This window comes from Ranitomeya imitator, chromosome 1, assembly GCF_032444005.1.
Source record: "Ranitomeya imitator isolate aRanImi1 chromosome 1, aRanImi1.pri, whole genome shotgun sequence".
NCBI lineage: Eukaryota > Metazoa > Chordata > Amphibia > Anura > Dendrobatidae > Ranitomeya > Ranitomeya imitator.
In genome coordinates this window covers 1,031,884,996-1,031,897,415 of record NC_091282.1, presented here as the reverse complement: position 1 = coordinate 1,031,897,415, position 12,420 = coordinate 1,031,884,996, and positions in this window count along the sequence as shown.

Here is a 12,420-nt window from a genome sequence, read left to right as displayed (position 1 = left end):
CGATGATGATGTCATAAAGGTTGCCTCGACCAATCAGCGATGGGCACAGTCTGCCGCGAATTCTGGAATCATCATTGTCCATATACTACGGGGACATGCATATTCTAGAATACCCGATGCGTTAGAATCGGGCCACAATCTAGTTTTAAATAATCAGCAAAACCTAAGCAGACAGCTGCTTAATAATAGGCTGGAAAAGGGCCATATTGGCCACCTCCCATAGTACTAACACCAGCCCTCAACTGCCCCAGAAATGATGCAAACATTGGATGCACCAATTCTGGAGTTTAGCCTCGGCACTTCCCACTTGCTGCTTTCCCTTGTTATTTATCAAAAATAGGAAGGACCCGTCACTTTTTTATTATTTATTTAAATAAAAAAACAGCATGAGGGCTCCTTTATTTTTGATAACCAGCCAAGGTAAAGCTAACAGCTGAAGGCTGTCTTTATTGTTTATGAATAATTAATTAAAAAGGAGTGTAGACCCGAATTTCAGTGTTATATAATGGTGGTAAAATGGTGGTAGTAAGGGGTAGGTGACTGCAAAAAAGAAAAATGGAAGAAAAATGAGGATAGAGAAATTACTTAAAATTACAGAAAAAAAAATAAGTAAAAAAAATAGACCATGAGGCAGAGGTCCACATGGAAGAGGAGGTAGAGGTGGAAGTGGTGGTGTAGGTGGAAGGGGGCCAACACTTTTGTTTTTTGCTTTTTTTTACTTAAAATAACAGAATAAAAAACAAATAAGTAAAAAAATAGACCATGAGGCAGAGGTCCACGTGGAGGAGGAGGTAGAGGTGGAAGTGGTGGGGTAGGTGGAAAGGGGCCAACACTTTTCTTTTTTCTTTTTTGCTTTTTTTTTATAGGCAAATAAATAAAAATAACAGATAATAAAACAAAATAAACAAATATAAAAAATAGAACCATGAGGCAGAGGTCCAACTGCAGGTGGAAGAGGAAGTAGCCAACATTATTTTTTTTTTTGTTTTGTTTGTTTGATGTTTGATGAAGTTTGGGGATGCACCAAAATTAAACAATGCCAAATAGAGTGTAATCATGGCTGGGTGCGGCTTGCATGGTTGTGTAGTCAGCCAAAGGTACGGTTAAGTCCTGTGTGATTTATGCCTGATTCATTTTAATGAATGTTAGCTTCCCACATTGGCAGTTGACAGGCAGATGCGTTGGTCTGTGATAACACCACCTGCAGTGCTAAAGACACATACTCTTCCACCATGTTGTGAAAACGCTGCTTCCTGCTGATACGAGCAGTGTAACAAGTTGGTGCCAGATGTTGTGGCATGCTCATGATTTTTTTGCAAATTATGGCCATGCTATCCCTGGCATTTGAGGTGGCGGCAGTGCCCCAACTGTGTTAGTAACTTCCTCCTCCACCTCTGGCTTGTTCTTCCACTGAGTCCCTGCTGTCAGGTGGGAATACCATCACCACTGCTTCTACCAGCATGCGCTTGCATTCTCATATTTTTTGATGCCTCTCCAATAATGATGCCAGGGTGGCCACTAAGTAATCAATACAGGCAACGACAATGTGTCCTCAGTGGCAGGTGTATGGTCTAGGTCCTTTGTATCCCCCAGCAATGCTCCAGTGATACTTGTAAGCTGCTTTGAGTGCCAGCCTGCTGTGAACATGGTTCCTCCTCCAAAAACTGTCCCCTGGCTGGACACTTGTGTACTTAGCCGATGTTGGTACAAGAACCTACCCTCCAAGCCATGTGTGGACATGATGCTATCCTCTGTGTGACAGTGTGAGAAACACCGACGGTAACCTTACTGAAGTCATAGCCGATCACAGCTGCTGGGTATCATCACACAGAGGACAGCATGTGAGCGAACGGCTTTGACTTGCGATGAAAAGGTTACTGGCATCCATGCGTTGGCTGATGACTACTACTGTCATCAGCATCACCAGCCCTTGCTGATAGCGGCGAGACCAGATGACACTGATGAGAGTATTCACCAGCCTGCGCCTGTGCATAGTAAGAAATATGTCAATGAGATATATAATTAGTGAAGTACATGTGTAGCTTACTGTACATGTATTTAGCTAATAAAGAAATAAATAAAAGAAAAATGGTGTCCCCGTTATTTTTAATAACCAGTTGAGGGAATGCAGACAGCTGGGGCTGGTGTTATTCTGAGAAGAGGCCAATACCCATGAAGCTTCCCAGGCTATTAATTTCAGCTCATTGCTGTCTGCGTAGCCTTTACTGGCTATTGAAAAGGCAGGAACCCCCAAAAGATGATGTTGGGTCTCCCCTATTTTTAATAACCAACAAAAGCTAAGCATACAGCTAAAGGCTGCTATTGATAGGCTGGAGAGGGGCCATGAATATTGGTCCCCTCATAGACTAATAACACTAGCCCTCAGCTGCCCTAGAAATGGTGCATATACTATTAGATGCGACAATTCTAACATTAAGTTTCAGCTCTTTGAGCTTTCCCTGGTGCGTTGGAAAGCGGAGTCATGTTTTGGGGCTAATTTCAGCTGTGTAATGTCCGCTGACATCAAGCCCAAGAGGTAGTAAAGGACAGGCGTCTATAACACATCACCATTACTAACCCTGTATTTAAAAGTAAGATACACTCACACAGAGAAAAGTCCTTTAACCCTTTTCCGACGTTGGGCATAATAGTACGCCCACATCGGAATACTTCCCTTTGATTTGGGCTCCGGCGCTGAGCCCACATCTTTCCAGGAATATGTCAGCTGTTTTGAACAGCTGACATGTGCCTCTAACAGCCACAGGTGAAATCGCGATCCACCCGCGGCTGTTAACTAGCTAAATACCACTGTTAATCTCTGACAGCGGCATTTAACTTGCGCTTTCTGGAAACTCACCTGAAATCTGGCCCATCGGTGACCCAGTCACGTGATCGCAGGTTACTGTTTGGTCCACATGACAGAGGTCTCCAGCAGACCTATATGGTTGTCATAGCCGGATTGCTCCCAGTGGTTGGTGCTCATAGCATTTCTGCTACATACAGGAGAACTGATCATCGCCTGTATGTAGCAGACCTGATCAAACTAGTACAGCTTCTATTGAAGCATGCAAAAAGTAAAAAAAAATGTTTTTAAAAATATTTAAAAAATTAAAAAAATAAAAGTTCAAATCATTCCCCTTTCACCTCATTCAAAACAAAACAATAAAAAAAAATCAAAAATACACATATTATTCATTTTCTTTATTTTGCTTTCTGCTGCTTTCTTTCCTCTTTTTTTCCTTATATTGTTCTTTCTTGCACAAGATTTGTAAAAGTGGCTGATGCTGTCAGAAAATTCAGTTTAAAAATGTACCAAATTTTTTTTAAAGTGACCAATTTATTATTGCTTTTGCACTTTTTCCGGGAAAAATTAGTATAATTCATCATTTGCGAGTTTTTGAGATATTGCACAATTATACTTCAGTATCCAATTGATTAATCTATACACATTTATTCTTTTGAGTAGTTGCCCAGTTTTCATGCATTTTATAGGTACACAGTGTTGCATTTAAGCCACATCTCCTTGCCACTGAGCCACACTTTCTTACTGGTAAGGCCATGGCCATTTGCTGGACTAGGAGCAGAAAGTGTCTAAAACGGATTACTGTATATACTCGAGTATAAGCCGACCCGAGTATAAGCCGACCCCCCTAATTTTGCCACAAAAAAACTGGGAAAACTTATTGACTCGAGTATAAGCCTAGGGTGGAAAATGCAGCAGCTACCGGTGAATTTCAAAAATAAAAATAGATGCTCCATACCGTTCATTATGGCCCCATAGCTGTGCCATATAGTGCTCTGCACCATTCATTATTGCCCCATAGATGTACCATAGAAAGCTGTGCCATATAGTGCTCTGCACCATTCATTATTGCCCCATAGCTGCCATATAGTGCTCTGCACCATTCATTATTGCCCCATAGCTGGGGCCATATAGTGCTCTGCACCGTTCATTATTGCCCCATAGCTGTGCCATATAGTGCTCTGCACCGTTCATTATTGCCCCATAGCTGCCATATAGTGCTCTGCACCATTCATTATTGTCCCATAGCTGTGCCATATAGTGCTCTGCACCATTCATTATTGTCCCATAGCTGTGCCATATAGTGCTCTGCACCGTTCATTATTGCCCCATAGCTGTTTCATATAGTGCTCTGCACCGTTCATTATTGCCCCATAGCTGTGCCATATAGTGCTCTGCACCGTTCATTATTGCCCCATAGCTGTGCCATATAGTGCTCTGCACCGTTCATTATTGCCCCATAGATGTACCATAGAAAGCTGTGCCATTGCTGCTGCTGCTGCAATAAAAAAAATGCCATACTCACCTCTCTTGCTTGCAGCTCCTCAGCGTCCCGTCTCGGCGTCTCTCTGCACTGACTGATCAGGCAGAGGGTGGTGCTCACACTAGTACGTCATCACTCCCTCTGACTTGAACAGTCAGTGCAAGAGGACGCAAAGACAGAGCGGCGCCCAGCGTGTGGAACGCGGTCAGGTGAATATGTAATACTTACCTGCTCCAGGCGTCCTGCTCCTTCCCCCGGACAGCTGGTCTTCGGTGCCGCAGCCTCTTCCTCTATCAGCGGTCACTGGCACCGCTCATTAGAGGAATGAATATGCGGCTCCACCCCTATGGGAGTGAAGTCCATATTCATTTCTCTAATGAGCGGTCCCACGTGACCGCTGAACAGGGGAAGAGCTGCGGCACCCGGAGACCGTGGACTGCTGGGACAGCGCCAGGAGCTCCGGAAGCAGGTAAGTATGCCTCAGCGCCCTCTCCCCCCCTCACCCGCCAACCGTGACTCAAGTATAAGCCGAGAGGGGCACTTTCAGCCCAAAAATTTGGGCTGAAAATCTCGGCTTATACTCGAGTATATACTGTATGTCCTGAAATTCAGGTAAAAGAGTTTTTAGAGCAAATCAAGCCAAAATTTTGATGCATATACCATAATAAATCTTCCTCAATGTTCTAACCCTAATGTTGGTTTTTAAGGTGCTCGCATGTTTTGCTCTCTTCATTATGTTGTATCCTCCACTCAACTTTTGGTTCCACTTTCCCTTCTCATTTTGCAGAGACAAATATCCTCAGCAGAGTGGGTTCAATAAGAGTGGCAATTAACGAGAACCAACAGGCAAAATATGGAAAATTATATTCTATTGATTGCACAAACCATTTTAGGTAAACCATTATGGTTTATGATTATATTGGGACAGATTTGACATTAGGCACAAAGAATTTATAGAATAGAATCTTTGCAAATAATCACACCAGGTAATTAGATTACATAGACCACACATCTACATAGAAAGGAATGGAGAAGCTATGGGTTATTACTTATTTTTGAAAAGGGTCCACTAAAATATGCACTGACATTCCTTCCATGTTGATGTTGCAAGTCTATAATTAAGTTATTCTTCAGCGCATTTCATATGGACTCTGTTCAAACATTTCTAATTATAATGTGGCAAATTCATTCATCTGCTTTTCATTAAGTACACTTACTCATCTGTTTTACAGGTGCAGCTTAATGTTATTCAAGGTCCTGTTGGAATTGTATTAATGAGGTATAGTTGGCTAGTTGCCATAAAAACTACTTTCTACCAGATTTACATTTATTATGTGATGTTGTTCCAAATGGTCCTTCTTGCTCGGAAAAAAGGATGATAACTCCAGGAAAGGTAAATCAATAGAAAAATAAGAGCCAATTCTGCAAGAGATTAACTGATTTATTTTATACACTGTGGTGAGTTTATTCATGCTTGGCAAAGACATGATAAAACCATTGCTCGTTTTGGAAGAAATGCGGCTTGTAAATAACGATCTGCTAATTTATCCCAAGAGATGAAAAGAAAGGATAACTTTCAAATGTAAATTTTACCAGATCTCTTATTGCCTGTTGTAAAGCTAATTTGTCCATTTGTTCACTAATATCATGCTAAGATTTCCTAATTAGTAATCAATATTCATTCCTAAACAAATCAAGCGTAAGTGTAGGCTTAACCCCTTCTTTTATTATGCGATGCAACTAATTTGTATTGTCTTAATTGGCAATATAAAGCATGTACTGTAAACAATCTCTGGTAACCATTTTCCATTGATTGTTGCTGCTACCGATATAATTGAAAATGCATGCAATGATTGCTCAGGCCAATTGTTGGGGTTTGGAAACATTTTAGATGAGGATCTGATGAATAATTCAGTCATTGCAACCCAAGCTGCAGATGAGGAAGAGTTTTCTTCTGACCTGGAATGTAGCATCTTTGTTGCCTACAAAAACTTCATAAGAATTCTGGTAAAATCTTTGTAAAATTATACAAATTGTCTCTTCAGACGACTTGTAACATTATATGCACTTATCAAAATAAATGGATCACAAGTCAGACATTTGCAGAACCCCATCATAAAAGAAATCTGGCTAAATCTAAATATTACAGTATGACTTGCACAATTAATATTAAAATGTAGTTTCCATTATGGGTAGCATTATTCTGAGCTGTGTATTGCACAGAAGAACAACATCTCCTAGAATTGATCTTTTGTATTGACTATTGCTCCTACTATTTAATGGGGGTTTTAGACTTTTTATGGAATATGCATAAGGGGTTTGTCTAAAACAGATACTCCGTTAAAATAACAATTTCCATGGCAGAATATATGAAATACGAAGGATACTAACTCTAGTCTAGATTTCTGCAGTATAATTCAGCACTCATTGTGGGAGAATGAACCACTATCTGCATCATCACAGGAACATGGAGTATTACAGGAAGAGAATGAGAGGTCATACCATACAATCTAGAGGAAGTAGATGAACAAACTTTACTTGTCACTATTAAAATGCAGTTTAATTTGCAAACCCATGTTATAGAGCAGAGGGAGCTGAAAGGATTGATATATAGTTTTGTGAGAAAAGATTCAGTATAAATTGTGTTTTCATCCTCTGCTCTTTCTGGGATTTTGGGTTCGGTAGGCTGTCCTATCAGTGACTGACAGCCATTTCTTTATACACACTTATACATACATAGCTGTCAGTCACTGATAGGACAGCCTACCGAACCCAATCAGTGACTGACAGCTATGTATGTATAAGTGTGTATACAGAAATGGCTGTCAGTAACTGACAGGACAGCCTACCCTACAGAACCTAAAATCCCAGAAAGAGCAGAGAATTAAATGATGAAAACACAAGTTATACTGAATCTTTTCCCACAAAACTATATATCAATCATTTCAGCTTTCCCCTCTTTATTACATGCTGCCTGCAGATTAGAATGTATTTTCATGATGAGAGGTTCCCTTTAACATTTACCACTGCAGCTGTTGTATACCTCAACAATAACATGCATGCCAGTGTTACAATTCTGCTTGATAACTGTATATGTATAAAAGATAAAATACTGATTCAGTTGCACAAGTGACAAGCTAAACCGACAGGTTAAAGGGAATCTGTCATATAAAATAATGCTATTAACCTGCAGATATGGGGTTAATCTGCAGCTTAATATTGTTCTGACACTGTGTAGCAGCAGCACTGAGAGCTATCTTCCCTCAGCAGCGTTCGGCTCCAGTAATGGGGCTGGCGCCGGCACGGTTTCAGTCACTGCTCTGTGCACATAGAGTGGTGACTGTAATTGCACCCACCCCCGGCACTGACTGACAGCAGGATCAGTATAAGGGCCGGTTATCAGTCAGTGCTGGGGACGCCGCTCTACATGCACAGAGGAGTGACTGAATCTGTGCCGACGCCACCCCCATTACGGCAGCCATATTCTACTGGGAATTAAGTTAATTTCCTACCGGCAGAGGGTCTATTAGTGCCAGCACCACACGGACTCAAAAGGCTATTCACACTATATCTGCAGGTTAATAGCGTTATTTTACATGATAGGTTCCTTTTAAAAGTGTAAAGAAAACCTACTACTGAAATTTACATTAAATACTAGGAAAAATGTTGTAATGGAAACATGTAAGCTAATGTTATGTGATTATTTGCATGCATTGTAATGGTTAATTTAATTCAGTTTATTCCTAGTGTTTTTCCTGATTATTTAAGAAAAATGTGATATGGAAATTGCATGAGTTATTTCCTATGTGATTATTCCATTCATTAGTGTCAGTGTATACGATCTATCAGAATGATGCTTATTAGCACTACTGCTAGCTATTACCATTGTTGCAATTTTACACTCATGATGCCTCTGTAGTACATACTAATAGCGTGTTAGACAACAGCATTACTAAAACATAAGCAAAATCCTCCAAGCATTTTAGTTTAGAAACCTGCATTATAAAATCAATTCATTAAAATTGTATTAAATACAAGGGTCCGTGTTTGCAGTCCGAACATTATCTATTTAAAAGACAACAATTAATTGCATCTGCCCTTGCGTTTTCATGAAAAGGATCATACTGAAGAGTCTTGGGTGTCCTATCCCGAGGTTCCTCCAGATCAACGGTTGCCTTTGTCGTTTCACCTCTGACTGTGATATAATTATTTAATCTATATCTAACTGAATTAAAGTACATAATATGAGCCCACTTCTCCTGCTATTATTCATCGTTCCCCATGACATCTCTCATCACGGCTTTAATCATGCAGTGGAAAGCAGCGTTAGGGGAACGGCAGCATGTGCACTGGTCAATATTTGTGTCACTTTTTGTGAAGCAGGACTTGTAGAATGGGTAGAAATGAGTTCCCGAAGCATTCTGGGTAAGAGCTAATTACATTAATGTCCTGTCAATCATATTTAAATGAGGAGACCAAACTGCTGCTGTTGTGGCGTTAGACTAGGAAAACAATCGGAACTTATTTGTGTGCCATCCTTTTTCTGTACACACGAGATAGCTAATGATGATTGTTTATGGAAAGATGCCTGTCCAATTATTTTTGAAGAAACACAAGAATGCAGGATGACTGGAAGCATCAGGTTTTTGCCAGAGAATGCCTCAGGTAAGAGGAGAATGGCTAGAGGCTATAAGGAATCACAAGAGACAAGTCAGAGTTGTAAATTGGAAAACTGACATATCTCATCTAATATACTTGCTAACTAGGCCTTTAAATTCCTTGACATTTAACTAAGTTTGTGCAGAAGTTGAATATTTTCTTTATTGCTTATTGCCTGATGTACCATATCGCCATTATGCCTTATTATACCTTTTGATGGAGAAAAGTGCACATTAGATGGTCACTATTCGACTCAGTCTAATGTTTAGGAAACGCATTAATGAGTGAATTGTGGAACATGTATGAGCATTCATAAAATATAACATAGAGGGTAATGTATACATTCCTATCATCAGTTCCACATGAAAACCAAGAATTAGTAATTTATCCAAAATTGAATTGCCACCAAAAGCCTGTCACATGAGTTTTTTTCAGAATTTAGTGAAAATTCAGTATTTATACTGTATATATTTTTTCCTATATATATATATATATATATATATATATAATTATTATTATTACTATTATTATTATTTACAGTATATATTAACTGTGTATATTTTTACTGCATATGTCAGAATGAATTCAATGACAGCCATGACTATAAAATAAAAAAAACAACCATTTCTATAATAAATCCATTTTGTTATATAAAATGTCCATTATGTATGATATATTTTAATAGAAAGTTATTTAATATATACTCTTAGTATGGTTCAAATGATTATGAGGCAATGATTTAACAAACAATTTTAATATATAGGGAGCGTACATATGTCTGTTTTAATCTAATGCTATAATAATATTAGCAATACTAATGTTATGTATTATTACTACTATATTATATTATTATTATTGAATTATTATATTATTATTATTATTACAAATTAAATTCTGATTAGAAAGCCAAATTTGGTTCAGCTTACGTGCAGATCAATGACTTTTTCTCCTCTCTGTGGTTTATAGGCAAATCGGTGATGCCCCAGGAGATATATGTCAAACCTAAAGGAAATGACCAGTCTCAGCAATGTTTTCCATTTTAAGGCATCCCTTATAGCTGAGACTTTGCACACCTTGTTTGGAGCTTAGTGAATCAATCATGCTATTAGATGACAAGCCCTCAGGCACCAATGACCTAATGCACCTGTTTATACATGACTTATACATGGCTGCCTACACTCAACTTGCTTCAAAGTGGAATCCTTTACTTCTCACATTATGGCAAGTTTATGACATTTCTATTATTGAGATCCACAGAAATATTCATAAGATAACTGTAATTTTCTAAATTAATAAATCGATAGTGGCTTAACCCTGGGCCCTTGAGCGATATACACTATACAAAAGAAGCATTTACTTATATAGTCACAGTAACTATCACTAGGATAGTATCAGACCTAGATTTACAACTCAATCGGCTGTAGACGTAAAAAACAATCCAAGGCCCCTCCTGTTATCATGGCCTCACTGCCACAGTAAACAGTAATTAAAATCTAAACTGGCAAAGATAAACCGAGCAACTGGAGGAATAAAACTTGTAGGATGTCCAAGAAACAAAGTGATGATCGCTAAGTTGGATATTGAAGTATAACATATAAAGTAAACCAAGGTACAATAAAAAAATAAAACACAGTACTACATTAAGATAGTAAAAATAATGTATACAGAGCAGCAGATGTATCCGCGGCCCAGTCCTGAGTGACACTGGCTCTGCATTGGGGCAGCTACCAGTCAGTGCCCGGTGCACGGTTACAGCCAACTGAACCCGCGTGCCGCCCCCATGACTGAAACCATAACGCTGCTAGGTGGAATAAAGTTAATTTCTCCCTGCAACGTTCAGCTAAGTGCGGGTACTAGTAACGCTATTAACCTGGTTCCCTTTAACTAATGTCATTATATGCTATTATTTTTCATTAGGCTCCATTGAATTTTGAAGAGCAGAGTAACATTGCTTGTGTTTTATCATACAGTAAAAAAGAAGCTTAGCAAATCTTTTATAAGTTAATGTGGTACGTTAATATTTGATAAAAAACAGATGATATTGGATTATAAAGAATCTGTCATTTATAAAATACTAGAAATAGGCCTGATGCTATCGCATCGGGAGTGCGGTGAAATTAACATCTGTGTATGCTTAGTGCTGCTGACAGGAGCAGCGGACATGTCTCACACCGTTTGCGCTTCCCAACATACCATATTTTTAGTATTATAACAAGCTCTGAATTATAAGACGCACCCCAAATTTTGAGGAGAAAAATAAGAAAAAAATATTTTTTAATAAAATGGTGGTGCTTCTTATAATCCTTGCATTTTATTGCTTAACGGGGGTGGTGGATGTGGTGAAGCGGGGTCCCAGGGTTGCTGCTGGAGGAGGCATGAGTGGGGTGATGCTGCAGGCCCAGGCAGGGATGAGGGGGGCTCCGATGTGCGGTGTACTGCTACAGGGGTCTTATGCTGCTACTGGGTGTCTCTGGGTGCCCGGTGGTTGCTGGCCGGTGCTGCAGGTGTCTCCGATGCCCAGCAGTGCTGCGGGTGTCTCCTATGCCCAGCGGTGCTGTGTGGGTGTCGGGCGCTACCGACATTTTGAGACAGGCCAGAGCCCTGGCACTTCCACGGTTCCATGTGCGGTGGTCTCTGGGAATATGGCCATCACCAGGGGCTGCGCATGCACAGATGGTGATCTCGGGACCAAGATCTCGAGAGATTATTATTATTTGTTTATATAGCACCATTAATTCCACGGTGCTGTACATGTGAAAAGGGTTACATACAGGATTATAGATATCGTTAACAGTAAACAAATTTAAAATGACAGACTGGTACAGAGGGGAGAGGACCCTGTCCTTGCGGACTTACATTCTTTGGGATAATGGGGAAGATACAGGAGGGCGGTGTGCTGCAGCACTGGTGGTGGTGAGATGGCAGCTCGGGTGGTTGGTGAGGCGGCAGCTCGGGTGGTTGGTGAGGTGGCAGAATGTTTATTGCAGGCTGTAGGCTTTCCTGAAGAGATGGGTTTTTAGGTTCCGTCTGAATGATCTGAGGGTGGTGGATAATCGGGCGTGTTGAGGCGTGGAATTCCAGAGGATGGGGGATATTCGGGAGAAATCTTGGAAGCGGTTGTGTGAGGAACGAATAAGTGTGGAGGAGAGTAGAAGGTCTTGGGAGGATCGAAGATTACGTGAGGGAAGATGGTGGGAGATTAGTTCAGAGATATAGGGAGGGGATAGGTTGTGGATGGCTTTGTAGATCAGTATTAGTAGTTTGAACTGGATTCATTGGGGAATTGGGAGCCAGTGTAGGTATTTGCAGAGAGGTAAAGCAGGGGAGTAGCGAGGAGAGAGGTGGATTAGCCGAGCAGTAGAGTTGAGGACAGACTGGAGTGGTGCAAGGGAGTTAGCGGGGAGGCCACAGAGGATGGTGTTGCAGTAATCGAGGCGGGAGATGATGAGGGCATGCACAAGAGTTTAAGTAGATT